At 41.4% G+C, this 5,913-nt stretch overlaps 1 long non-coding RNA gene across 1 annotated transcript; it reads left to right on the top strand.

Annotated features, from left to right (window-relative positions):
• On the top strand, positions 1 to 1,808 carry LOC107577688 (uncharacterized). Its single transcript, XR_001608240.1, has 3 exons — positions 1 to 76; positions 323 to 412; positions 1,759 to 1,808. It is a non-coding gene; the product is annotated as an uncharacterized lncRNA (long non-coding RNA).
• The last annotated feature ends 4,105 nt before the right edge of the window (positions 1,809 to 5,913 follow it).

Below are 5,913 nucleotides of genomic sequence, written 5' to 3'. Positions count from 1 at the left end.
TGTGGTCATGTCGTCTGCATCGGAGGTGTATTGGAGTATTTTCCTGTGATTGCCGTCGTAGCGGTGCTAACAACAGGTGAGCTTCGTTAATGTTACTAAATTAGCCTCTAGCTGCTGTTAGTGGAGAACAGCAGCTAGAGGCTAATTTGACTTTTTAAAGAGAGGAACATGCTAGAAATATATTAATACAGCATGTTTTGCTGATAAATCAAATGTTTATTTGTTTATTTTATTCAAATGTAAATTCTGTTACTGTACGGCAGTTTCATTCTGATCATAAACTACAGTAACGATGTTGTGATGTTGTGACTGTCTGTTACAGGAGATTTCTCCAAGCAAAAACGGGATCCTGACTATGAGAGGCAGAATCATCATACAGCCAGCTGTCCATTTTACAGAAATGCAGAATTAGGTAACCCAAAATACATTTAGTTTTACATTGCATTTATATTTACGCATTTGCCAGATGCTTTTATCCAAAACAAGTTACATTGTATTTAAAGTACACATTTTATTAAGTTAATCATTCCCTGGGAGTCTAACAGGGGCGGTGCCGGGGGTGAAGAGGGCTGAAGCCCCAAATGTTTCTATTACAATGTCTTGTGCGCATCAAGATTGAGTTTTCATACACATTAAAATTATTTCTATTAAACCAGCACTTCAACAGCAAAATGCAGCTGCTTCAGGTATCTTTAATTTACTGTAGCCTATAAATTCATAATACCGATCTCACTGTCAATATTAGATTATTGTTACTGTATAGCATTAAATATAGATTTTTAAGAAGGCCTATTATATGCACAGACTTTCTAGGACACACACACACATTTAGAGCGATTATATGAACAGATTGGTTAGCATTTAGCCTGGTCTGTGACAGGCTTTACTAAGTGGCAGGGCAACAAAATTCAATAAAAAAATAAGTTAATATTAATAATAGCTAATATTAAAATAATCAATTATTTAAATTGTGAAGAAAATATTGTCTTTTTGCTCTATTTTGCAAAAGCGGTTCTAAACAAAGCCCTGTTGTGCATCTCTTCTCACAGCAGTGTTTCATTACAGAATTAATCAAACTTTTTTGAACGCCTTGAATCAGTGATTCACTGACACTTTCATAAAACATAAAAACAGTTTCTTACTTCGCTCCTGAATGAATCAGCAGTTTTGAATGAACCGCTTTAATAAATGACTCAATGACTCAGTCATTAAGACAGTGACTTGCTGCCACCAACTGGTAATTTTAGACTCATTTTTAAAAGTTACCATTCTGTTTTTTTCTGTCATTACATATTTCTGTGTTCTAAATTTTATATTTAAAACATTAATTTCATAATATGTGTTATGCAGTTTGTAAGTGCAAATTATAATTATACTTGTCTCTTTAAAAATGAAAAATAAAAAAGCCACTTAGCCAATGTAATTTTTCAGCATAGCCTATTTTATTTGAAGTGTATACCGTGTATTCTGTTACATAAATTAATGTCTCTGGGCTAAGCCCCGGATATCCACTCACCGTAGAACTACCCCTGGAATCAAACCCATTATTTAAACACTTTGCTCGACTGATTGAGAATGCATTGTAAAAAATTTAACTTTAATCATTTGAATGAGATAGACTATCAACTAATTATGTGCCTTCCTTGTAGGTATGTTCAGATGTAGTATATAACATTTTTATTAATGTCAAAGTGCATACAGCACCAACAAGTTTGACAGTTGAGGCAAATCTGTAAACACTGCTTTGAAATTTTGCAGGTTCATTCAGACAGTCAGCCTTTGTGGAACCAAATGCATTGAAAGGCACAGATCAGCTGGAATTCTGGAAAGAGTGAGCAGCCTGAATCCCATCCTGCTGTTTCTCATCGGAGAGCTTGTCAACTTTTACGTAGAGGTTGTGGAGGAGGAACTGAACTTAGTAAAGAAAGATTTTGTTGGGAACTCTTAGATTTCTTTGGTTTTCGTTGGCACGAAACTCTACTTGCAGGTATAATTGCTTGTCCCAGTTGGAAGTAGTATTCCTCCTCAAGAGCACATTAACTGAAAGCGAAATTGTAAAAATTAAAAAAAATATTAAACCTCACCTCGCCTGTCAGCTCCGCAGTCGGGTGTCTACAGTGGAAGAATTGGTGAAGTTAGGTCATCAGTTAGAAAAGGACTATGAGCAGCAACTCCGATATGATGGAGGCATACACGTTAAACAGTCTATGGCACCCCGACCTCCTGTTAATCGCTCTATGGACAAGTCCCAAGGTCAGTGCTTGCGGTGTAAAGGACACCATTCCCCAGGGAACTGTCCTTATTTTACATCTCTTTCAAGTCAGCCATCCCATCAGCCTCAACCATCTCATAACAAACGACCTCCCCAAGATCCAAAACAGGGTGGGTTACCCTCCCACAACACTGTCTCAGCCACGACTGCATCACCTCTCACCTCCAGTCTGAAAACGAACCAGGTTAGTGACAAACAGTTCACAGTACCTCAACAGCTAGTAGTCCCTATCACCATTGGCACCTGGAAAGGTAAAGCTATTGTGGACACTGGAACTAGCTATACTCTTATACATGAGAGTTTATGGAAGGATCTTACACCCCATGAGAGTCTCCATCCCTGGACCTTAGGGCCTCTATACCTAGCAAACGGCGAGGCTGAAGTTCCACTTGGGTGGATAAATGTGCAGATTACCCTGCATAACACGAATATTTCTATGTGGGCTGTAGTCCTTACCTCCACATCCCTGACATATGTAGCAGTGTTGGGATTAGATTTCATTTTCCTGAGCGGCCTCCAACTTAATGTCACAGACAGGAAATACTCCATCAAATGTGCTCCTGAGGAGGAATACTACTTCCAACTGGGACAAGCAAGTATACCTTCAAGTAGAGTTTTGTGCCAACGAAAACCAAAGAACTCTAAGAGTTCCCAACAAAATATTTCTTTACTAAGTTCAGTTCCTCCTCCACAACCTCTATGGGCATCTCAAGATGTAGACCATACCGCAACAGAGGATCAAGTCTTAATTGACAATGCATTAAAAGAAGTGACTTTTCCTCACAATGAAGAAGTTCAGCTACAACACCTCTTGGAATCCCATCAAACAGTGTGTACTCGCCGACCCAGACGTACGACTGTTCTTCAGCACTGGCTGTACACTTGTCATCCGGTACCCACTAAACAACGGCCCTATCGACTCACGCCTGAAAAGTAAGCCATGGTAAAGGAACAGATTGAAGAAATGTTAAAAGCTGGCATCATAGAACCCTCTTATTCAGCATGAGCATCACCAGTTGTCTTGGTCCCCAAGAAGTCTCAGGTTCTGTGTTGACTATAGAAAGGTCAATGCCCTCACCGAGAGTGATGCATATCCAATTCCTAACATCACAGAGATCCTGGAGTTGCTTGCTGGTGCAGTAATTTTTTCAACTTTAGACCTTAACAGCGGTTTTTGGCAGGTACCCATGGAACCTGAGAGCAAGCCGAAGACCACCTTCATCACGTCAGGGGGGCTGTATCATTTCAATGTCATGCCTTCTGGTCTGAAAAATGCCCCAGCAACCTTTCAAAGGCTAATGGAGATAGTCCTGAGAGAATTTCTTGGAACCATATGTTTCATCTATATTGATGATATCATCGTTTACTCACCATCTATGACCCAGCATTTCCTTGACATCCAGAGCATCCTTCAACGGTTGCAAACAGCTGGGTTGACAATAAACCTAAAAAAATGCACATTTTGTCTTCAGGAGATCACCTTCCTTGGTCACGCAGTGAACGGACAGGGGATTGCCGCTGATCCAAGTAAGGTGGAAGCAATCCGCACTTATCCAGTTCCACAAAACCTTAAAGAAGTCCAGCGCTTCCTAGGATTGGCTGGGTGGTACCATCGATTCGTGCCAGACTTCTCCAGGATCGCTGAGCCTCAACACCCTGAAAAAGAAAGGACAATCATTTCAGTGGATGCCACAATGCCAACAAGCTTTTGAGTGTTTAAAAGCATGCCTTACATCACCACCTATCCTTGGACACCCCAATCTCCAACTACCCTTTACAGTGTACACTGACGCAAGCGACACCGGCTTGGGAGCTGTATTAACACAGCGGAAAGAACAAGGTGGTGAGGAAGTGATCGCTTACTCCAGTAGGACTCTAAATAAAGCTGAGACAAACTATTCTACCACCGAAAAGGAATGTCTTGCAGTGGTGTGGGCTCTGGACAAATGGCAGCACTACTTAGAACCACGACTGTTCACAGTAATCACTGACCATTCCTCGTTGCAATGGGTGATGAGTTCCACAAAAACAACCAGTCGACTCATCAGATGGGCTCTTCGACTTTCAAAGATTTGACTTTGTGATGGAGTACAGGAAAGGGAAGTTGAATGTAGCACCTGATGCTCTTTCACAAATGTACTACCTACCTGGATGTAGTGTGTACACCAATCAGAAAGAGGAGTCAGAGTTTCTAATCACCCCTGAAAGCGTCTGGGAAGAACAACATCAGGATCCTGAAATTAGAAAAATATTTCAGGCATTAGCAAAGAACGAGGTCGCAGAAAAGGAACAATATGCAGTATTGGAAGACTAATTGTATCACACCACTCATCTGACCGATGGCCGAGTCCATTACCGTGTTGTCATTCCCAGCAGCCTTGTACCCAAAATTCTCCAATACTACCATTCCAATCCCATGAGTGGACATCTTGGAATTTTCAAGACATATAAAAGAGTACAAGACGTTGCCTACTGGTCTGGCATGTGGACGGATGTCAAAAAACATGTCAAGAGGTGTGAAAAGTGTCAAACTCTTAAGAGTGACAACAAAAAACCGGCAGGAAAACTTCAACCAATTACTACATCACGACCCAATGAAATGCTGGGAGTAGATGTAATGGGCCCACTGCCAAAAAGCACCAAACAACATTAGTACTTACTCGTCTTTGTTGACTATTTTTCTCGATGGGTTGAGCTATTTCCCATGCGGAAAGCCACTGCTCAGACTATTGCTGAAATCTGGCGGAGAGAAGTGCTGACTCCTTGGGGTGTGCCTGATTACATCCTGTCCGACAGAGGAACCCAATTTGTGTCTGCAGTATTCACTGAATTGTGTGCGAAGTGGAATGTGACACACAAATTAACCACTGCTTACCACCCGCAAACGAATATGACAGAAAGAGTCAACCGTACTCTGAAGTGTATGATAGCTTCCTTCGTAGAAGATAATCACAAAGGTTGGGATCTCTACCTTCCTGAGTTTCGTTTTGCACTCAATACTGCCGTTCAGGAAACAATTGGAATGTCACCCGCTGAGCTCCATCTGGGCAGGAAACTTCAGAGTCAGTTGGACAAATTGTTGCATGGACTCGACCTTTCACCCTCTGATCTTTCATATGATGTTGTTCATCAGTTATCTCGGCTACAGAGAAAGGCCAAGGAAAACTGCAAAAGAGCTCAAACAAGACAATTGAGAAGTTATAACAAAAACAGAAGGGATGTCTCCTTCCGGGAGAAAGATCGCATATAGGTTAGAAACTTCCCTCAATCCAGTTCACAACGTCATTTTAGTGCTAAGCTGGCACCAAAATGGAAGGGACCGTATCGCATAATTCAACAGTTGGGGCCTCTCAACTATCAAGTTGCGCTGGAAACCAATAGGAGAAGACATGTGCACGGTGCATGTATGCAATATGAAACCTTGCTTTCCTACTGCAAGAGAAATGGAGGATCGTCCTCAGGAGGAACTCCGGGAAATTTTCCTTGAGACCTCGGACGAGGACGAAGATTTCCTTGGATTTTAGGGTGTTTTCCCTCTTAACAATTATGCGTTGTCTTCTCAAGGAGGGGAGAGTGTGGCAGAACGAAAAACTCCGTATGCCACTTGTTTACTTTCACTTTCATTTCACAACTTAATGACG

This window comes from Sinocyclocheilus grahami, unplaced genomic scaffold (genome assembly GCF_001515645.1).
Source record: "Sinocyclocheilus grahami isolate Dianchi unplaced genomic scaffold, SAMN03320097.WGS_v1.1 scaffold6869.1, whole genome shotgun sequence".
Taxonomy (NCBI): Eukaryota; Metazoa; Chordata; class Actinopteri; order Cypriniformes; family Cyprinidae; genus Sinocyclocheilus; species Sinocyclocheilus grahami.
The sequence above is the reverse complement of the archived record's forward strand: the minus strand, read 5'-3'. Positions and strand labels throughout refer to the sequence as shown.